Source organism: Phyllobates terribilis, unplaced genomic scaffold (assembly GCF_046119375.1).
Source record: "Phyllobates terribilis strain yellow unplaced genomic scaffold, ASM4611937v1 Scaffold_1__5_contigs__length_1240528914, whole genome shotgun sequence".
Classification (NCBI taxonomy): domain Eukaryota; kingdom Metazoa; phylum Chordata; class Amphibia; order Anura; family Dendrobatidae; genus Phyllobates; species Phyllobates terribilis.
This window is the reverse complement of record NW_027362761.1, coordinates 518,628,574-518,652,271: the sequence shown is the minus strand read 5'-3', so window position 1 is coordinate 518,652,271 and position 23,698 is coordinate 518,628,574. Positions and strand designations below refer to the sequence as shown.

The window sequence follows — 23,698 nt, the reverse complement described above, 5'->3', positions numbered from 1 at the left end:
ATATATGCATGCAGTGTAGTGTGAGTGCATTAATAAACTCACCGCCGCCTTCCACAGGATCCGGCGATGTTCCACTCCTCTTATGAGTGACATGACTGCTCGGCAGACTTTCTTGGCCATGCTGTGCTCTGCGTGACCTGGAAGTGGCTTTTACAATGTAAATCTATGCAGCGTCATAACAAAGCTCAGAAGGAGGCTCCATAGACTTCCATTATAAAAGAGATTTTTGGCTCATGCAGAGAATTGAGTGATCTGAAGAATGGGAAGAGCTGTGACGTCACTGAGAAGAGGAGCAGAACGGTGCTTGATCCTAGATGAGACGGCGATAGGTGAGTATATTATAACACTACACTACATAAATATATACATAGACTTATTAAAGCACCACTCCAGCGTACTTTTTTATTGCAGCACTGGAGTGGTGCTACTAATGTAGGTTCCCTGCCCCTAGTATTATACTTATCAGATGCCGTTTTCATCAGTTATAAGCGCCGCTCCGATTGGTCTCCAGCAGGTTGTGACTTCCTGGATCGCTCCAGTGTTTTCTGGGCGGTTTGGAAGTCACAACTCAATGTAAGTCTATAAGGGCTAGAATTAGGCTAGAACGAGGATCTCTAAAGCAGACAAAAAAGAAAGAGGGGAAAAAATTGCAATCCCCACCTTGCCAAATCCACAAGTCAATAATAAAAACAACATATAAAGTGGACCTAAAACTTAACTTTTACTATTCAAAAGATTAAAATTGGCAAGCCTCAATATGACATATATTGACAAACGTAACATAACATGTATTATAACACACATATAGATATTAGATCTGCATGTGTCCCTGCATGGGATCAAGACTGACAATGGTCAGAGGATGGGGCAGTGACATCAAATAATGTCCTGGCTCATATAAAAAGCACGCTTGATACTGTACGGCCTTCAGGCCCAAAAATCAGTGCATATCATACATTATAGCGAGGCAAAGAAAAGGAATTGTCTCACCAATTTCGTGTACATCCAATATAGTCCCTTCCAAAAGAGTCCTGGTAGTTGGCTATCCCTGCCAGTCCCTATTAAGTGGGATTAAGTACATTTGAATCATCAGGGGAATGCCACATACGTCTCAAAACAGGAACACAGGGCTTCGCACCCTTCACTTAGGATGCAGCATGGGCAGTGGCATTCACCTGATGATTCAAATGTATTGAAAAAACGTGCCGGAAGCACACAGGGTCATTCCAGGGTTGTCTAGCTATGCCAGGGCCAGCTGTGGACTGCCCTTGTAAGGGTGGGAGTCTTGGGTTCTCAGGGTCAGCTCCACTTAATAGGGACTGACAGGGATAGCCAACTACCAGGACTGTTTTGGAAGGGACTATATTAGAGGTACTCTTTGAACCACCAAATTGGTGAGACCATTCCTTTTCTTTACCTCGCTATAATGTATGATATGCATTGATTTTTGGGCCTGAAGGACGTTATCAAGCGTGCTGACATTATTTGATGTCACTGCCCCATCCTCTGACCACTGTCAGTCTTCATCCCATGCAGGGACACGTGCAGATCTAATATCTATATGTGTGTTTTAATACATGTTATGTTAGTCAATATACATCACATTGAAGATTGACAATTTTAATCTTTTGAACAGTAAAAGTTATGTTTTAGGTCCACTTTATATGCTGTTTTTCTTCAGAACGAGGATCTCGTAGACTTACAATGAGAACGTATGACCGTTACCTCTGATTTCCAGTCAGTCAGAAGTTGCGGTCACAAGATGGCAGTGCAGGAACGGAGCGGCACTGGGAAGAGCTGACGATGTGGGAAGGCTGGTATAAGACTAGGGTCAGGGGACTGGAGTGGTGCTTTAAAAGAAAAAAAAAATCATGCTAGGGCTTCTTCAATAACACATTATAATGGGACTATTTAATGCAATTTTCAAACCCACATTAACAAATAGAATACATCTACAAAGAATTCAGATCATGCTGCAAATTTTCATCCCAGAGTTATCTTTCTGCAATGCAATAATTAAAATCCGCAGCATGTACAACACATGCAAAAATAGATGCAGATAAGTGGCAGATCTTGTGGCAAATGAAAAATATCAAAAGGCATCTTTGCTTTTCTCAGGCTTTACTTAAGCTGTTTAAAGAAGTTATTCCAATTTCAGCAAGTATATATTTTGCATAATGAAAAGTTTTAAAGCTTTTTAATAGACACTATATGGAAAAAAGAATTTTGGACAACTCTCTTCTTATCATAGAATCATCATGGAATTCAGGTTTGTCATTCTAGCCAATTTCCCCCAGTGAATATAATCCGACCCCTTGCCATGCCATCTGATTTTACCAATATTTTTTAAAGAATGGCTTAAGTATGGTGCTACAATAAGAGGTCAGTTTGGGCTATGTCTTCCTTCCTAAATATTCCACAATCAATTGTGAGTGGTATTACTGTAAAGTGAAAGGTACCACAGAAATTCAGCTTTGGAGTAAAGACCATGTAAAGCTACAGGGTGAGGTCGTCGAGTACTGATTAGCAAACGGCATAAAAGTCACCAACACTCATGCTAAAACAATGAAAGGTTATGTTGGTGCGCTGACACTAGAATTAGTGAGGATACAGTAATAAAAATTAAATACCTTTTTATTTAGTAATTGAGAAAATCCCAAATAAAAAGGCATTTAATTTTTAGTACTGTATTGTCAATAATTCCAGTGGCAGCACACCAACATAACCTTTTGTTTTTATCTCCCGTGGTTCAAATTGCCATATCATGGACCTTGTTCGGTGCTGCGCCCCACTCCCTTACTGAAGTGCCATACACTGCACTATTGGACTTAACAGCCACTCTAGCGCCACTATCCTACCAATCCCTTTGTACCAACGTTCAGCTGACTCCATAAGAGCCTAAACCTCCTCTCACAGTTGTCCACAGCTTGGTGAACCTCTGACCATCTTTGCTTCAGAGAGACACTGCCTCTCTAACATGCTTTTTTTGTGCACAGTCATATGACTTAGATGAAAATTGACTTCTAGCTGTTTTTCATTACTACCACTTTTCCAGCCTTTTGTTACCTCTGTCCCAACTTTTTTTTTTACATGTCTTAATGCCATCAATTTCTAAATAAGTAAATTTTTTCAAATGAAACGGAAAATTGTCTGACTTTCCCCCTCTGATAGCCTAAACAATACAAAAAAGAACTTGTCATCTGTGTACCCAGTAGGCATCTCACTGTAGTGTAACCTATTCTAAGAGTCTATCAATATCTAAGTCGTAGATAACACTTTTAATTGCTGCCCAAACTCTAGATGAAAATAATTGCTCTTTTTATAATTAACTTTCTCATTTCTCCTGAATACATATACCTTGAGGCTACAAGATAGGGAAAGCATGTGCACAATTAACTGTTACTAGTCGGAAAAACACTGGTGTCACTACCGTAGTGTTGAGCGAATTTGTTCGGCATTTCAAATTCGTGTTCGAGGTTCCGGCTTGTTTGAGCCCAAAAAATCAGCTCCGCCCACAAACATCCCTGATTTGCCACGCTGTCACGCAGATGTTTTCTGCATGACAGCGTGGCAAATCAGGGATGTTCGTGGGCGGAGCCGATTTTTTGACGAGAACAAGCCGGAACCCCAAACACGAATTTGAAATGCCGAACAAATTCGCTCAACACTACCCAACCTTTACAATGAACTGCTCCCCATAAACCACCCTTGAATGTACAATATGCAATCGAGATAAAACTTTTGGTGCATTGGATCTGCATTCTTGACTGTTACATCATTCATTCCCTATGGGGCTGAGAAGTGTTGAACTTGGCATTTTCGAGCAGCCCCACAGAGAATGAATGGAGCGGCGGTTGGATGTCCGATCTGCAGTGCCATCTTGCAACAGTGATAAAAGTTAAAAAAAATCCCTCATTCAGCCTGTCTGTCTTTGTCTTAGCGCAGCAAGCGTAATGGCATCACAAGATTGCGCCTGCGGTGCAGTCTCAATCCAGACCAGACCAATGCATAAGGGAGACTGGGTTCAGTGAGTAGCTTTATTTTATTTTCTTTGTCAGTCAGGACTTGGGGGTAAACTGTGGGGAGATCATACAGTGTAGGGGGCATTAGGGACATCAAACTATGTGAGGTGCTGTGGGGATAACATCGTTTGGGGGGATTGTGGAGTTATAATACTGTATATGGAATGCAGGGGGCATCATACTGTGTGTGAAGTGCTTTGGGGACATTATACTGTGTGGGAGGCTGTGAGGTCCATCATACCATAATACAGTATGGGGGAGCTGTGGGGTCCATTATATTGTGTGTGGTGGAATTGTGGGATCACTGTGTGGGGAGTTGTGGGTGAATGGGGGCATCATACTGTGTGTGGGGGGGGGGGATCGCAGACATCATATTGCGTGGGTGGATGTAGAACTGTTGATAAAAGGTACAGGGGCTGAATAACAGGAGCAGTAAGATTTACTGTTTCTTATAAATTTGGAAAAAGCAATAAATTATATGGTGTTAATTAGCTGCTACTGAATACATGTTACAAGAAGCCCTATCATAACTTGTACTAGTAGAAGCAGCGAGTCACCATACTTAATTGTGCTTAATATTAAGTTATAAAAATGAATTTACAATAATATTAATTAGCAGAATTACGTTTGGCCTGTTGGTTCAACCTTTATAACAGTCACGGTCTCTCATGTGGCTCCTTTGGAAAATGAATTGTCCACCCCTGGCATATAGTATAAACGGGAACAAAGCCTGCTGTATAGAGCTAATTACCCTAATGGGTGAGCTATTTCAGCTTAATCACAAAGCTCTGATCATGTTAGAATTCCCGTACGACGGCCAAAAATGACACGCAATGCTGACAGGTGACTGCGCGAATACACTGAAAAGTCTATGGCGTATCACTGCAATGTGTATACAAGCAGCAATGCAGGGAAATAAAGCCTATAGACGTAAATGATACCTGAAGTGTATGTATAGCAACAGGCCTATAGTCTGCGGCATGATTTGCTTCTGTTTCTTACTAATGTTTTTGATCGTGATAACTGGTGCCAGATGCCATATTTATCTACATTGAGGGCTACTTATTCTACTTAGCAAATTGAGATCCATGGGGTCACGGTATTTGAGATGACGCGTAATATTCAGTGGTTAATTGTTTTCCATTACAAAAAGTACAAAGGAAATTAAAATTGTTCAGTGAACAACAAATATAGGTGCTATAAAATCAAGCATAAAAAAATAATCTTACTGGTTAGAATAATCATCTGGTTGCTATGGACATACAACCAAAGGCTTTTCAAAGGGAAGTCAGATAGCACTTTGGTAACAACCAGGGCCCCAATTAATTAAAGCTTTTAAGTCAGAAAACCGGTGGAAAAAGCTTTGAAAAGTCACGAAAATGTGGGCATTTTTACACCTGTTTCTCCCAGGATCGCCAAAGTGAGCGACGTTGGGCAGGGACTGGGGCGTGACGCCACAGGTCATTTAATTCATGACAAGCTGTGGAGTTCTTAACGCCAGAAATCTCATTCCAGTCCCTAACTGGAGTAAGAATTGTGGTGAGACACACAGAGACGCATGCCGCTTGTCAGGCGCTCCTAATTCATTAAGAGGCATGTGCCTCTTAATGAACCAGAAACGTCTGACTCTGTGTAAATTGCGGTCTTGATGAATCGAGGCCAAAGTTTATCTCAAAATACAGTGGCAAAATCTCTCCTTAAAGGGAACTTATCAGCTCTTTTGACATGACTGTTTTAGTAAATACTTGTATTTCTCATAAAATTAAAATTCTGGTGAACCTTTTCTCAAAACTCCTTGTTGTGCCATTCCTCTGTTATAACACCTAGAAATGTATAAGTAAGTAAACTGGGCGTTACCATTCCCCTTTTTAAAGAGTGTGTCCATGCACAGTCTTATAAGACTAGCACTGATTGGACAGTGTCACACTGAAAGGACACACCCACAATTGTTGACAGCCAGCTCTCAGTTAATTCATAATTTCTTTCTGTAATGATAGAGGAATGACACAGAGCAGGGATGTCAGACTTAAACACACAGAAGGCCAAAATGAAAAACTTGGACAAAGTCGCGGGCCAACCAGTATACAGTATAATGAGTCCCACATAGTCCTCCATACAGAATAATGGGCCCCACATAATCCTCTATACAGAATAATGGGCCCCACATAGTCCTCCATACAGAATAATGGGCCCCACATAGTCCTCCATACAGAATAATGGGCCCCACATAGTCCTCCATACAGAATAATATGCCCCACATAGTCCTCCATACAGAATAATGTGCCCCACATAGTCCTCCATACAGAATAATGTGCCCCACACAGTCCTCCATACAGAATAATGGGCCCCACACAGTCCTCCATACAGAATAACGGGCCCCACATAGTCCTCCATACAGAATAACGGGCCCCACATAGTTCTCCATACAGAATAACGGGCCTCACATAGTTCTCCATACAGAATAATGGTTCTGGTGTTGGGGGCCAAATATAACCACCCTGCAGGCCAGATTTGGCCCATGGGCTGGAGTTTGACATGTGTGACAGAGTAATAATGTACAGCTCTAACTAAATAATGCTCCAAAATTGTAATTTTGTGGATAATACAAATATTTACTAAAAGTCACATAGAAGCTGATAAGTCCTCTTTACTACCTTACCGACATATGACGATGTACTGGTATGTCATATGCCAGCTCCCTGACTTTGATACAGGCTCGTAAGCTAAGCCTGCACCATTCCCGGCAGATGATGCCTTTGTTATTCAGTCATCATCTGCCTGACGCGATCCTGAGACACCGATGGGTTGACACGACAGCCTAGCGTCTGCTGAAGACCCCCGTGCCTGTCATGACAGTACTCCTATGAAAGCCAGCCTGTAACTGAGGTTCATAGTAGACCTTGATTTTTGCTATGAATAGAAAAACTGTGGCATTGCTGTGTATAGTACAAGCAACAGAACGATTGCAAGTTCAACAAATACAGTAGAAAGCAAAAAATTTTTTTTTACAAATATAAAAATTAAAAAATATATAAAAAGTTCAAGAGATAAAAAAAATGACTCGCATTTGGTATTGCGTTCATACCGATCTATCAAGATATAAAATAAAGTAACCAAATTGGTGAACAGCGTAATGAGTCCAACGCGAAATTATTTTTTGAGGGGCGTCGCAGCACTGCATTAATATGCAATAAATGGTGATCAAAACATTGTATCAACCTCAAAATGGTATCAATAAAAATGTCAGTTCAGGGTGCAAAAAATAAGCCATCACACAGCCCCTTAAACCAAAAATGTTAAAAGTTACAGGTTTTGGAAAATGGCGACAAGTGAATGTTTTTTTTGCAAATTTCCGATTTTTCTTCATCACTTAAATAAAAAAATTAACTATTGTGAAAGAGTCACTGGTGTTATATGCGAGGGGAGGTATGTGTCACTATGGCTGCTAGCCTGTGTGAACTGAACCTACAACTTTCACCCAGCATGTTATATGGTGTGGTGTAATCACCATTGTGAAGGGAGTGGTTTTGTGTGAATGGCATAGAGATGGTTGGGAAGTCATTCACCATACCTCCCCTCAGGGTGTGGCTGAGCAAGGTTAAATGATCAGTCACTATTTTTTTTTCTCTGGTGTGGTCTGGAGAGTGAAGTCTCCAGGCTGTGTGTGGTGAAGCCAGAGAGCAACACTGAAGGACTGGTGTTTGGTGGGACTTCACTGTGCTACCCGGAGCTTGCGAAGTCTTGCCCGCTAATAGACTCTGCTTGACTTTATCTTTTGTTTTTCCACTATCCAGGAGAGGACCTATATATTTTTGTGGAACGCTGCTGGAGTTTATGCCATATAATGAACCAGCAGGAAATTAACCCGAGACGTGTATCCTGTGTCTGCCTCTGTGAGAGCCGAGCAAGTCGCTTTACCATACTATGCATGTTTGGTATCTGCGGAATCGTACTGACCTGGACAATTATATTGCCTGGTCAGTTTTACAATATAGTGAATATGGGAAATAAAATAACAATTGCAGAATTGCTCTTTTTTCGCTATTTCGTCGTACTTGGAATTTTTTCCCGCTTTCCAATACATCACATGATAAAATGAATGGTGTCATTCAAAACTACAACTCATCTTGAGTTCCCTTCCATCTCTATGTCATTGCCCTAAAACCACACCCTTTAAAAGAGTTAACCCCCAGCATATAACATGCTGGCAGAAAGTTTATTGGTTTCAGTTCACACAGGCTAGCAACCTGAGTGATGCATACCTCCCTTCATATATCATACCAGTGACTCTGTCACAGTAGAAACACTTTTTAAACTATCTTTTGTTAATATCAAGAGTGGATAGGCAAGTGCAATTTTTATTAGCATCATTACTGTTTAACTTCAAACTATGACCTCCCATGTACTCCACCCCTTTAATAAATACATAAAAAATAAAACAAGTTGCAAACAGTCAAGAGTTAACTAATACAGCTCCAATGAAGGTACAGACTACAAACAAAGCATATTTGGTTCAATTCATAATTACAAAAAGGAAAGATTCACAAACCTATGTGTCTCCATGGTAACAGACTACAAACAAAGCCAGTGTAGTCTAATTCTACAGTCATATGGCTGTTCATCTGCTCCTTACTAACTAAATGAAAAGTAGCACCAAATAAGAGACAAATTGGAGGGAGTATGACAGCAGACAAACTAAACAGGGCTTGCTTTCCAATCACAATTATTGGTAAAGTGGCTTTAGTTTTTATTAGAGATATAAACTTTTAAAGATAAAAATCTAACGTTTATATCCAGATGCTTTTTTTTTTAAAAAAAAATGTAGCTCATTTTAAAACAGATGTTTACAGACTTCATTTTTTTCTGCCGTCACGCGCAATTGATAGAGAAAAATCTAATGCGTAAGAATTGAAGTGAAATATGTCTATCTAAGTGATGTTAACCATACTGTCTGAAAGTTTCACTCCTCACAATAGAGGCCATTCATGAAATTGCTGCCTCCAGTGAAAACACAATTTGTGTTTATTTACACAACTATACTTGATTTGGTGGAATACATTTTTTATGCTTACAAGATAACTTACTTAATCACGTATCCTGTAAATTCGTGGAAACCTGGCTTTGTATCACACGCTTAACTTAACATTGAATATTTTGCCTCCTCTCAAAGAGTAATTCCAATTAGGTTCTGTTACCAGCTGTGTTTGGGGCTGCCACAGATAAGAGTCTCAACGGAGCTTGAGTGTGACTATTCTAACCCTATAACTATTTTAAATTTTACAATGGGCCATTCAAGGCACTACAGTGGCTCAGTGGTTAAGTAGTGTAGCTTTGAAGTGCTTGGGTCCTGGGTTAAAATCCCATCAAGGACAATATCTGCAAGGAGTGTGAATGTTCTCCCCGTGTTTGTCTGGGTTTCCTCCCACACTCCAAAGACAAACTGATCAGGAATTTAGATTTTGAGCCCCAATGGGGACAGAGATGATGATGTCTGTAAAGTGTTGTGGAATTAATGGCACTACATGAATGAGTAAAGTAAATAAATACAATCATATGTATGTATTCAAATTCAGGAATAAAGGAGTTGTCCACTACTGTTGGTGGTGGTGTTTGGCCCCATTAAAATAATAACACTTATACTCACCTCCGATGCCAGCGCCGTTACAGCGGTTTCGGCACTAGTGTTCCCGCGGCTCACGTGAGATCGACCAATCAGCACTGGTGTCACTGTCCCCACCTTCAGACAAATCAAAATCAAGAGCACTGATTAGGAGCAGGGCACAAGTGATATAACCTCACATGAGCCCCAGGATTGTGAGTGCTGACACCGCTGGAAATGCGCCGGCACCAGAGGTGAGTATAGGTGGTTTTATTTTAATGGGGCCAAAGATGAGGAATGAGAAGGGGTTGTCCTCGGAATGGACAACCCTTTTAAGTTTTCTTTGGTTTTAAGAATGTCACGCTTATTCTTAACCCCTTCAGGACCGTGCCATTTTTCATTTTCGTGTTTTCATTTTTTCCTCCTTTCAAGAGCCATAATAGTTTAATTGTTCCGTTGACAGCCGTATGAGGGCTTGCTTTTGGTGGGACCAGTTGTAGTTTTCAATGACACCATTCATTTTACTATGTAATGTGCTAGGAAAAAATGTCAAGTGGTTTGAAATGCTGTCTTAAAACCCCTCAATTCCACCATAGATTTTTGAGTTTCTTTTTTACGGCATTCATTGTGCAGTAATAATCATCTGGCAACATGATTCTCCAGGTAAGTGGGATTATGGTCATACCAAACTTTAAGCAGCTTAAAAAAAATCTGAAATTTGTAAAAATAAAAACTTTATATATTTTTACTTTGTAACTTTTTCTTGAAACATTAATTTTCACTCTATTTTTTTTTAACCTTTGAGTTGATTGTTTAATCGCTTTTACAATACACTGCAATAATTTAGCGTTGCAGTATGTAGTGAAATTGACGTTCTCCTATGAAGCCCAACCACATGGCAGGGACGGTGGACTCCAGAAGGTCCTTGGTTGTCATGGCATGAACTCACTTCCAACCAAACCAATTAAATGTTGATGTCAGTGAGTGACAGTGGCATCCAAATAGTAAACCAGCAGCAATGAAAGCTTGCTAGCACCAGCCCAGTATGGAGCGGGTTCAGTTCCTGAGCCCGCTCCACACACGTGCACCCTGACTTGGATGTACCAGTAAAAGCTCGTTTAGACTAAAGTAATCAGTCCATACATTCCAGGGTGGTTGACGTATATAGTTAAGGGGAGGGGGGCATGATTTACATTTCTTGGCAATGATGTCACATTTTCCTCGGCGAGGTGTGAGATATTGCTGACGCTTATTTTATGTGACAGTTTTAATCTTTTGCGTTACGTTGAAGGCTAAGACACCCACCACTTCTTTTGGCGTTATAAGACTACATCATGTTGGGACCTGTAATTCTAAGATGAATGGATGTGTTGAGATTTGACTTATACATTATACTATGTCAGTCAGTAATAAAGTAAAGCTCCATCTTCTATGTGCAGATTTATGTTATTTGAAACCCCTTCCTTCAGAAGCGGCAGTGATTCTGTCAGATACACCAATACTCTGCTGCTACTTTCAGCAGTATTCACGTGTGCCCGATGGCAATGGACTTCTTAGAAAAGATGATGCCTTCACTTTAAGAAGAAACAAAATGTACAAACATTTAGAAATTTGCCATCAGAAGTTTGGGAGACGTAAAGCACAAAGTACCTCATTCCCCAGAGCCATTATTTGTTCATCATTTTCTTCCTCAAAATAGAAATTCACAATGAACAAGCATCCACGACTTACCAACATCCAATTGACGCACGACAAATAGTTGCAAACGCAAGATATAAAAATAAAAAACACCAAAATGAATACCTCATAGTTCATCTCTCCGGCCGCCCAGCTGTCTGTTCCTCTTCTTTCCACCACTGTGCGCCGGCTCTCCAGCCTCTTCACTATAGGCCCGGAATTTCGGCTGCATCAAGGCCTTGGAAGTGACTGCGTATGGCAAAGGTTAATACATCATGAAGTCACGACGTTCACCACAACTTTATGACACGGACGGAAGTGCTGGTCTATATTCAACTTGAGATGGGGCGCGCAACTATAGAAAGAGACCAGAGAGCGAACAGAGGGGCTGCCAGAGGGGTCTGCAATGAGGTGAGTGTTAGGTTTTTGTATTTTTTATTGTTCCCGTCCTGTTTCAACTTACATACAAATTTGAGTTACAAACAATCCCAAAGAACTTATCCAGTTCTATTGCTTGTATCTATGTTTTTTGAAGAGTTTTTGAAAGCTCGTCCATCCAAAAAAATTATTAAAAAAAACTTCACCTAAAACACGTTTGAAAAGCCCTTCCTATTTATTTATATCGTAAAACCCCTTTGATATTCGTAGGTTCAGTGCTTTGCCTTTATTTTCTGCTTCAGGGTTTGAAAAACGCCTGGTGAAAAAAAATCCTAAATTCCTCCACTCTGATCACCCGGCGCTCCATAGACCGCACTTTTCCTATTTTCCTTGCCATTATCCCTCTTTGAGGGCCTGCGGCAGGAGCAGCCAAGAGATCGGAGCTCCAGTTAGTTGAATTGAGGACCTGTGTTTATGTCACACTTGGACACGTGACCGTTCGGCTCCAGTGTTCCCGGCGGCTTCCGGTTCATCTGGACTCCCTGGCTTCTCCCGAGGTTGTGCAGGGTAAGGTAAGCAGACACTTCAAACCCCTACCTGCCCCACTGAATCACCAGGTTTTACCCATTAGCGCCTCCCAGTCTCTAACTTTTGTTTTAAAGAAAAAAAAAGCTTTGGGAAAAAAACTTTTCCAAAACACTTGAAAACAGTCTTCCAAACTGCATCAGGAAACAAAAATTTCCTCCAAAAACTTCCCAAAGATTGAGCGTTTCCTGACGTGTTTTTCTCTAGAAAACGTGTTGTTTTTGACCACCTCAAAAAACTTCTGTGTGCACATAGCCTCAGACTTATTGCAAATGGGTTTTACAAAGATGTAAGCATCAGATATGAGATACAGAATAATTATAAGGGTAATTTAGGATTAATATAAATCCACTAACTTCAAAAGGAGAATTTCCAGTCAGGACAAAAGCATCAAGAGAACATAAACACAATAAAGACTCTTGTGTAATGGACCTGTGTATGAGTCAAGTTGGTTGTAATTTAATTGCCAAGATTTAACCCTTCTGACAAGATTGAGAAATCGCGCAAAGTAAAAGAAGTATTCTCTTCTTGTACATTTGTGGAGAATCCTTGGGTTATGCCATAAACATATAGAAAATGCAGGACCCACAACTATCTCCAGAACTGGCTCCCATTGTATCCTTCTCATTACAGAGGTGGTCAGAATTTCTATACAAATAAATAAGAATCGCCAAAAGTTCCCCACTAACAGTGGCATGCGTCAGGGTTTTGTCCTCGTCCTTGAGAGAGATGGTGTCATGCGATCCCTGTGGCCAATCAGTGATCACTTCACTGACCCCTCCTTCAGACTAATTAAGCATCCGGAGGAAGTGAAAGCACCTGCAGCTCTGACTTCCTCTGGTGTCAGTTACGTCCGAATGAGGAGTCAGTGAAGTGTTCGCTGATTGGCCACAGGGATCGCATGACATAACTGGAAAGCCAGTGCCGACACTGCTGGAGTGGTGGCGGAGGCGAGTATAAGTGTTATTATTTTATTTTGCGGAGAAATAGTGATTGAGAAGGGGTTGTCCAAGTAGTGGACAACCCATTTAAGATAGGCAAGCCTTTTTTATAACTGGACTAGAGTCCTGAAAACGAACAGTATTTTCTGTACAAGACTGAGAACATGCAGCTCCATCCCCCTCCACCTTCTCTTCTCTTTATAGTTTTATTTATTTATTGGGACCTGAGGAAAGTTCTGAACATATTCAAGATAACGATTTAAAAAAACAAAACAACGAAAAAAAGACATCAGAGCCTAATAAGATTCATTACAATGTGGTATATATTTGCAGAAATTGCTTTTTTTGCATTCTGTAAAAAATATACCGTATTAGGATCCAGGCAATAAATATATTTATTTACTATATAACATAAACAGTCTGGATGAAATGCTAAATGACTTCTCTTAATGATAATTCACTGTCTACATTGCTCGTATTCAGGATTATAATGCAATCTATTTCAGTACCGATATTTCATGTTTTTCCTTTTATCTCTTCTGTAACAGCCAGAGTGCAGCAGCCTCCTAGTGATTTATGGAAAAGTAATATAATCTAATTTTCTGATAAGTGCAGTCTCTTAGGTCACTGTATCTGAGACCATGGTTTCATATAGTCATTAGAGAACGTGAAGCGATAGAACAATCACGACGTGTATTGGAACATGCAACAAAAGCCAATTTTGATGTAGATTTGTGAGCAAACATTGAGAGAGAATTTTATGCTATGAGTGAAGATAGCGTACACTTGCCTGTAAATCTCTCTTCTCATTGGAGGTATGCATTAAGAAGGTTTCCTGATGTATACAGCCAATAGAAGGCTACAATATACAGCCCTATGTACGTATATAGTGGCAAAGGTTGCCTACAAGCTGCCGCTCTAAATTAAAAATATACCACACTAGACATTTTTTTATGATGTTTTTTTTTTAATAGAATAGCTTAGCCTGTGTTGCCAAGAGAACACACCTATGGCAAACGATGGGTGAATGGAGCCTTATGGGTACAGAGCCTTAATCATCAATCAAGTACCGCCTGTAAAAAAATAAAAATAAATGTAGATATAAATCTCATTGGGTTTAAAAGAGTTGTGCACTTAGAAAGCTGCTTAAACATCATATGACTTATAAAATACTCCATGAAGGACTCAAAATAAATTTCTCCCAGTAGACGCCTGGTGGATATATGCTTTAGATAATTTATGGTAAAGAAGACAAATACTAGAGTCACAGAAGGAAAAAGTCTATGAAAATGTATTGCTTGATACAAACATATCACTACAAAATAAGGGTCAACATAAAATGGATTTATATAGAAAAAACCTCTATCGAGATCGCATTAGATCACAAAGTACAGGCAGTAATGTTACAGACTGTGCCATATAATGGTTTATTTCTACTTTTAGTGCAAATTTCTGCTTGCCAAGATTAAAAATAGTAAAGAGCAGCCAATGCTCACCATTTCCGGGTCCAGCGCTGTGTCTCCGCGCCCTACTCTAGTGAATATGTATAGGCTAAAGTGGGGATGTCACATCTACAGCGCTGCGGCCCATCACTGAGCTCAGCAGCTTGTGCCCTCTGTATTGGTAGAGCTGCTGAGCTCAGTGATAGGCCGCAGCACTGTAGATGTGACGTCACCACTGCAGCCTATAGACAATCACTGGAGCAGCGGTGGAGACACAGCGCTGGATCCGGGGCAAGAATGAAAATGCACAAACAGTTCATGGGGAAAACCCTTTTAACTCAATAAAAACATTGAACTATTACTGAAGAATGAATTGTATCAATATTTGCTAATGGACCAGAAAAAGCGAATTTCATGAATACTGATTGAGTTTTCTTTTTTACTTATTTGAAAAAAAATAAAAATATCACAACCTGGGCAACCGATGCCTAAAATAATTATGTTTTTCAGTATGTTTCCAGTCCTTTACACTTTGATATTAAATGTGATATCCCTGATCCTAGTAAGATCACTTATAAGGAATTGTCCACTGTTGGACAACCCTTAATTCGAAATAATGGCACGAAGGTACTGCCAGGGTTGCCAACTTGACTTCTTATTTTTGCTGGGCAGCTTATCAAAAAAAAATCACAGACAGACAATATGTTTTACGGACACATTCGAAAACCATAAAAAATCATTATGATCATCAGTGATCCATGTCTCCAGCCAATAATTCTGATTATTCTGCATTCACTGTAAACTGTAAAATTATGAGAATGATTCAAAATAATGAATCAAAATAATCTGTAGAAGTTTCTTTAGCTTCAATAAAATAATGAGCGCCTTACTTTTTTTTTTCTTTTTTTTTTTTTACGGACAGGGCAACTGCGTAAATTATAAAAAAAATCTATGTGTCTACTCCAGACCAGGGTTGTTCCTCCTCTTACAGCCTTGAGTTCCTTGTCAGTCTCTTGACATTAACTATTTCATGTGACCACAGCTGCCACATGATCGGCATCTCCTGATTGACTGCAGTCTTCACATTTACACCCGAGGGGAAGAAACATTGTACTTTTGCTTGGACAGAATTGTGCAGGCTGCAACCGATCAGCAGGTGCTGTACTGAAATTTTTTTTTTTAATAAAGTATGATGAATTGGATCCTTTCGTTTGGTTGTAATATTTCTTTTTCACTTTTGTGGCCTCAAGGAATATGTGCATACTTCTAAAGCACATTTTCAATTAATGGGAATTGAATTAATTAAAAAAAAATGATTTTGAAAATATCTGATGTATTTTTCAGATGTTGGATTTTCATGGTGTCTTTTCCCCGGAAATGGACATTTCACTTGTGCTTTGTTATGTGTTTGATAGAATGTCTATTTAGATTCAAGTGGGAAAGACCGCCACATATGTCATGGATCTGACATTGAATCACAAGTCTAACATGTGGATTCAGAGAACAGAGTCGACAGTACCAAACCATTTTTAAAGAAAGGCACTGGGTGAATCAATTACGGATCCAAATTATAAAGTGGCCTCTCTTACTTAGAAGCGGCACTGATGGTAAAAAATAGGGCACAAACTGTAATTGCTTAGTTTAAGCATTTTCATCTTTCCTCAAAGCAATGTGACATTTTGTAGATATTACCTCTTATAGCTGCAAGCTCCTCATCTCAAGAATCCGAGCAGTCAAAAAACAGCATCATACATCGCCTCAATTTGTGGTACAACTGGTGCAGTTTTGCAAAGCAGTAATTGGCTTTGTAAGACAGACACCAACCTTTGGCTTGTCCTTAAAAAAAGTTTCATTACAGCATTTGTAATCTAAAATTTAACTTTTACACCTCCAATGTAAGAGATGAATGATAGAAGTAAAACTTTAGTGTAGCCACCCATAAGTTATATTTTTATTTATCCTCAACCACACTTTGATGATGTCGAAAGCAGATTGTTGCAAGTGCAACAGGGTTGAAAAATGTGAATCCAGCAAAAAAAAAATCCTTAAAAAAATTCTAGTTTCTTGAAGATCCATTCGAATTCAATCCAACACCTACGAATCGCAGACGCGTTTAAGACAACATCTTTACTCATTACAACAATGAATCAATCTGGGGATTAAGGGGCCATTCATACCAGGATTGGGGATGTTGGGGCCATGCATACCAGGATTGTGGATGAAGGGGCCATGCATACCAGGATTGTGGATGAAGGGGCCATGCATAACAGGATTGGGGATGATGGGGCCATGCATACCAGGATTGGGAATGATGGGGCCATGCATACCAGGACTGGGAATCACGGGGCCATGCATACCAGGATTGGGAATGATGGGGCCATGCATACCAGGACTGGGAATCACGGGGCCATGCATACCAGGATTGGGAATGATGGGGCCATGAATACCAAGATTGGGAATGATGGGGCCATGCATACCAGGATAGGGGGGCCATGCATACCAGGATTGAGAATGAGGGTTGCTATGCATACCAGGATTGGGGATGAGGGGGCCATGCATACCAGGATTGGGGATGAGGGGGCCATGCAGACCAGGATTGGGGATGAGGGGGTCATGCATACCAGGATTGGGGATGAGGGGGCCATGCATACCAGGATTGGGGATGAGGGGGCCATGCATACCAGGATTGGGGATGAGGGGGCCATGCATACCAGGATTGGGGATGAGGTGGCCATGCATACCAGGATAGGGGGGCCATGCATACCAGGATTGAGGGTGAGGGTTTCTATGCATACCAGGATTGGGGATGAGGGGGCCATGCATACCAGGATTGGGGATGAGGGGGCCATGCATACCAGGATTGGGGATGAGGGGGCCATGCATACCAGGATTTAGGATGAGGGTTGCTATGCATACCAGGATTGGGGATGAGGAGGCCATGCATACCAGGATTAGGGATGAGGGGGCCATGCATACCAGGATTGGGGATGAGGGGGCAATGCTTACCAGTATGGGGAAACTTACCAGTAGATGCTGCATTTCCCACCCGCGGCTTATACTTGAGTCAATAAGCTTTCCCACTTTTTTGTGGTAAAATTAGGCGCCTCAGCTTATATTCGGGTTGGCTTATACTCGAGTATATACGGTAAGTCTTTTTAGGTACTGAACTGCAGCTCTCAAGATGAACAGGTAGCTGACCATACAATATTTTCTGTTCAAAGCTATCATAAACCACGAAAAATAATCAATATTTGGACACCAACTAACAACCAATTACTTATCATAACCCATTATGACTTCATACCAGGGGTACGTTGCACAGAGGCGCAGTAGGCAATTGTGCCCAGTGCCATATTTGTTTTGTCTAATAGATTGCCTCTAAGGAACTGAGCTAATGTTTTTTATGGCTTACAATTATTGCTGTACAGTTAAAGGATTATTTCTATCATTAAAAACCAATCCAATGAAAAGTTGACAAGTTGTCGATCTATGGGAGTCCAACTGCTGGAGCCCCCATCGATCCCTTAAATGTGGACTTTAAAGAAGTTGTCCAGTACTTTATATTACCCACCCAATGTATCCCCCTGGGGCCCCTAAGGATTTTTGTAAATACCTTACGTTGCTGTTTCTGCCATCTTTATTTGGGTCTGCTGCACCCGGGTAGTGCATTAGTTCTGAGATCTGGGCAGGTAAACACTGCTGCCCTTTTTTTGCTGTGTTCTTTCTGGAATCCGTGAAGGGTACAATAGTCTGAACCCACTGATCTACAAGAATAGGTGATCTAATCATTAAAAGTTAATACGTTCTGCAGATGATGTCAATCGATTTTCAGAACCCAGTCACCCTGCCACATAAGTAACCTGTGGCCGCCAGATGGGAGCTCTGCGAACTGCCTCTTACCTGATGGCATCCCTTGCTCCTCTTTTGATTAGCCAGCTTGGTGTAATGTCATTGCTCCGGAGCGACGCACATGTAAAATTTCACCAGGCCAGATGGTCAAAAGTCAAAAGAAGAGCCACGGGTGGTGGCAGGTAAGAGGTGGTTCGCAGGGCTCTCGTTCTACAGCTACAGATCACTGGCATGGCTACGGTACCGGGTCCTGAGAATAGATTTAAATCATCCATAGGAATAACCATTAGATAGCTATGTTTTTTCACAAGAGTTCTGAGCTGTAAATGTCTGCCTCTTCATCATACATAGGGCCGGATCACAGAAGGAGTGCAAATTCTGCATGTGCTATGATCACACTTCTTCTATATGACCTGTGGTATACTAGAAGTAGGGGCAGAGCAGTAATTGTGACCTATGGCTACACTACAAGTATTGTGGGTAACAAACACAATCCTACTATGGTTCTTCTTTCTCTGCACTCTTTTTTAACAACTATTTTTTTTTTAAGTTCATCCTTAGGCTAAGTTCACACACTCAGTATTTGTTCAGTATTTTACATCAGTATTTGTAAGCCAAAACCAGGAGTGGGTGATAAATACAGAAGTGGTGACGTGTTTCTATTATATTTTTCCTCTGATTGTTCCACTTCTGGTTCTGGCTTACAAATACTGATGTAAAAAACTAACCAAATACTGAAAGTGTGCACATGGCCTAATTAGTAAACCACACCTGAAGCCCGAGCTGGCCATGACATTGGAGATGCACGATCATAGAAGTAAATGGACCCTTGAATCTACAGAAATTATAGACAATGCCGAATTAGAAACTGATGAAAAGAGACAACACACATTAGAATAATGAGGTCTCACAAACCCTCAACATAGAAAAATAAACCATAAAAAAAACGCAATCCGAACATATCTCCACATATACAAATCTTTTTCAATGACTGAATAACCAGCACTTACAGATTTTTCTCCAATGGGCCCCCATAATGTGTGTTCTAGAGTGCCCATAACATCCAAAATGTTTAAAGGGCATACCCTCCTATTACATAATATCCCTTTTTAGAAACCAGGGCTGGCACTAGTATTGCCAGAATACATAAGTTATCAACCTAAGTGGCAAATTTACAGTAATTCACATACACTAATACCTTAACTTATGAGTTTAATTCGTTCTGTGACTGAGCTTTTAACTCAATTTGCTCGTATAGCAAATTAAATTTCCCCATTAAAATGAATTGAAATGCTATTAACCAGTTCCAGCCCCCCAAAAACCACACCATTTTTTTCTTAGGTGTTTTTAAATCAGAAAAATTAACTTCATTAATAACAAATACAGTAATGTACAGTAAGAAAAACTATTACACGTGTAATAAACTATTGTACTGTACTTTTTTTTAAAATAACTTCCCTTAATCATCTTCATGTATAAATATAGCAAGTGTTGAACCCTGAAGCCAACACTCCAAAGAATCAGAGAGTGCACATAATAGTTCAGTATACTGTACCTTGCTGCACATGTGAAATAACATACAGTACTGCCACAGAAAAAATAGCAGAAGCATAAACCATAAAATAACCATTATTCTATGTACAGCCCGTGTCAAATGCATGCAGCGCAAAAAATAGAATCTACCCCAGGAAAATGATTCACAAGAAAAGGTCAAAAGTGCAACAGCAATGACAGAGATGTTTTCACGGCAGGATAACCATGTGGTCAGTGCCGTAAGCTCGCTCATTCGTAACTCAGATCTCGCAAGCTCACTCGTTCGTAACTCAGATCTCAGCTTGCATCATAAAACAATAAATCAACTGAGCAACGGCTCGTATTTTGAAAAATTCCTAAGTAGATGCACTCGCTCCTCAAGGTATCACTTTACTTGGCAAATTTACACAAATAACTTGGGATGTGGATTGTGACATAAAATTGCCATGTTCTCTTCCCAAAGTTATGTCACAAATGCCCCAAGCTCATGAATTAGTACCAGTGCACACAGAAAACACATAGCAGTGCATGCCATGGTGCCCCTAAAAATACAGTATTCCCATAGGAGAGCCAGCTATATAGTGAAGCCTCTGTGATTTTATTTATTTTACTCACATAGCGCCATTAATTTCCACAGCGCTTTACAGACATCATCATCACTGTCCCCATTGGAGCTCACAATCTAAGTTCAGTTTGGAGTGTGGGAGGAAACCGAAGTACCCGGAGTAAGCGTGAATGATCTGATAAAAAAAAAAAAGATGGGATTGGTTCTGGCAAAACAACAGATTGCCACATAAATGGATGAAGCATATAAAGGTTTGGCTGACAGTGAAGTCTGCACTTTCCGAAGACTGTAAATGACTTTTAGTTCATGGAGTTTTTGGAATTCCAAGTTCTTGCTCGAGTCCAATCCATGAGAATCCGTCATATAGTTGCAGACAGGAAACTATAGCAATGTGAAGGCATTTTATCACATTACAGCAGAGTCTAGCAGCGTTGCCAAAGCAAAGTTTATACATTGAAGCCATTATTGTTTTTGTGGATTGCTGACAGCAGGTTTTCACGTATGGATAAAAAAAATAACAAAGCTTCTCTTATCCTTTACAATATTAATCACAGACAGCACACAGGTGGCACACTGATGCCATCCATGTGCTGTACGTTTTTCACAGACCCATAGACTTGTATTGGCCTTTGTCATCCCTGCTGTCAGAAAAAAAAAAGGACATGTGAACAGCCCCACAGACGATAATGGGTACATGTTGTATCCGTGAAAAACACAGATACAACATGTGTGTGCAACATAGATGTCTGAATGAGGCCTTACTGTAAGTCAGATTCTGAACCTTTGAGCCAGTGGAAGACATATAAGAGAATGGACCTGTTAGCAAAGATCAAAAGGAGCCCTCATTTTGATGCTAGGCTTCACTACAAATGAGAGAAAATACTTGTTTCTCCCTCTATGTACTGATGCGCCCCCTGGGCCGTGTGTGGGGGAATACCCGGAGCCGGGTCTCTGTGTAATGTCAGGGGTTGTAGTCTCCGTGGCGGCGACCCAGTCCCGTGGCTCAGGGTGGTCAAACCAGTGGCGGATCTGTTTATTTGGTTTTTAATGTTTAAGTGTCCGACTACGCCACCCGTGGATTGCGGTCACTGAGAACCGCCGCTGCGGGGCAGACCGCTGAGGCTGATGTTCTGTGCGCAGCAGAGGGTAGAATAACTCCCCACGGGAGGAGTATAGCCTCAGGGCAGTGAGTGCAGATGGTGGGGGTGATGGTGCGCGGGAGCAACAGTAATGACTCCGAGTCCAGTGATGCAGTCCAGGGTCTTTACTCACAGTTTTACACTCCATGCCACTTCTGCAGGTAATGGCTGCCCACGTCGTACTGTGCTCACCAGGTGAGGGGCTCGGCCAACTCCCAGGTACCTTTGGAATGCTTTTCAGGACCCCCTTCGTGTGTCCTTTCTCTGGCCCGTCGTACCCCACAATTGACCAGGTTTCTGTCCAGCTGCCTCGGGCCTTGGCGGGCAAACGTATGTTTCGTTTCCCTGGGCCCTATATGGTGCCTTCCTAACGGGTGTAGTGAGGGGCCGTAATACGTGGAATGCCACGGCCTCCGGTTACTAGCTGAGGGTAGTTGCTCTCCTCCACTAGATGAGGGATCCGGTTCCCTTTCTTGGCCTGACCTCCTTATTCTGGTAGCGGCGGGCGTACAGTGGCGACCGGCCGGTCCGCACCCCTGGGGTCCCTTCACTCCACTCCTGGAGCCTCCTCCGTTCCTCTCCTTTCCTTTCTTCTCCTCCATGCCCAGGCCTTGTGACTTGGCCTGCCCGCGGAGCAGAGCTCGTACAGAGCCCCTGCTCCCAGTCTCCTTCTCTCTCTTCTCCCTCACTTCTCCCTTCTCTCTGACTCTAAGATGGTGCCCACCTTATATACTCCTCCTTCCAGTGCACCCTGGATCAACTCTCCCCACCCACACACTACCGGGTTCCCCCTTTCTAGGTGTTCCCTCCCCCCACTCCAGCCAGGGACAGGGGCGGTTGTGCTCACTCTTGGGAGCATTGTCGCCCTGCCCCCCGGAAATGTGGTGTAGTGCATGTGGGTGTTAGGGTCCTGAGCCACACTCGATCCTTACCTGGAAGTGAGATATCACACCTCTGGGTGAGATGCAATACCTCTGTAGCGACCGAGCCCTCGGGGCGCTACATACCATACTTATCTTAACCTTTTGTCCAGTTCCTCTTGTTTAGTAACCATGTGGTTCTTCTTGGGATGGATCATGCACAGATTCTCTCTACTTAGTAGAAAAGGACATGGGACCAATCAGGGATAGACTTCCTCTCCCTGAAAGTTTTACAGCACAAGCACATGATCTGCCTCCAAAGCATGCTTAAAAACTCTCCCAGTGTGTCCAGTAGGTTACTACTTGTAAAAGGAGACTTCCAAAACTTTTGGAGAATTTGGTAAATCTCTGTAGCTCTGCAGAAGCCTCAAAAACTTCTCAGAAAGCAGCACTCCCTAAAGATTATATCTACATGGTGCCAGGATACTTCATCATTATCAGAATGGACACACATTCAGAGGGGGTGAGAAACCAGGGCAAGGAGGGAATATAATCGGTGAAAAGGGGCTTAGGTGTTTGGTTGTGTGTCACATTCTGGAAATTGCTTGCACTAGCATCTCCAAAGGTTGCCAAGTATGCTCTAAAGTTTAGTGAGGTAAATCAGTGGCAAAAGCTGAAGTGGAAATTAGGCAAAAAACTGACAAGAACACAGCTTCGAACACGTAGTACTCTCAGATCTCTTCCATTTTTTTTCTTGGTGGACCATACAGAGAGCCAAGGATAGACCTACATTCAAGGTTGGACAGGCCCACCAGAGAACTTAAGAATCCTCTGGTGGGCCCTGGATTCTCCTTCAGGAGAGTTCATAGTGCAAACCTTGCAGCTGCTATGGGGCTCTTTAGTGGTGGAGAAAGGTGGGTCCCCAAAATCAAATCCTCTGGTGTGACCAATGTTCTTCAGTCTGACACTGCCTACATTTATGGCACAGTGGGTCCCTGACTCTTCATTGTAACTGGAGGATACAAATTATGATAAATATATTTTAACCCCTTTGGCTTAGTATCCCAAATCACAGATGGGAAGTACACAGATCCTACATACCGACACA

The 23,698-nt window shown here is 41.5% G+C and overlaps 1 protein-coding gene across 5 annotated transcripts in view; it reads right to left on the bottom strand.

The window, feature by feature from the left end:
- GHR (growth hormone receptor) overlaps positions 1–23,698 on the bottom strand; it is a 421,312-nt gene that overhangs the window by 384,151 nt on the left and 13,463 nt on the right. For 2 of the 5 annotated variants that reach the window (XM_073680288.1, XM_073680286.1), the window contains exon 2: positions 1,726–1,850. The exons of the other annotated variants lie outside the window; for them this stretch is intronic. The gene's annotated coding sequence lies outside the window, so the exon portion shown is untranslated. The remainder of the gene's footprint in view (positions 1–1,725; positions 1,851–23,698) is intronic. 5 annotated transcript variants of the gene reach the window in all.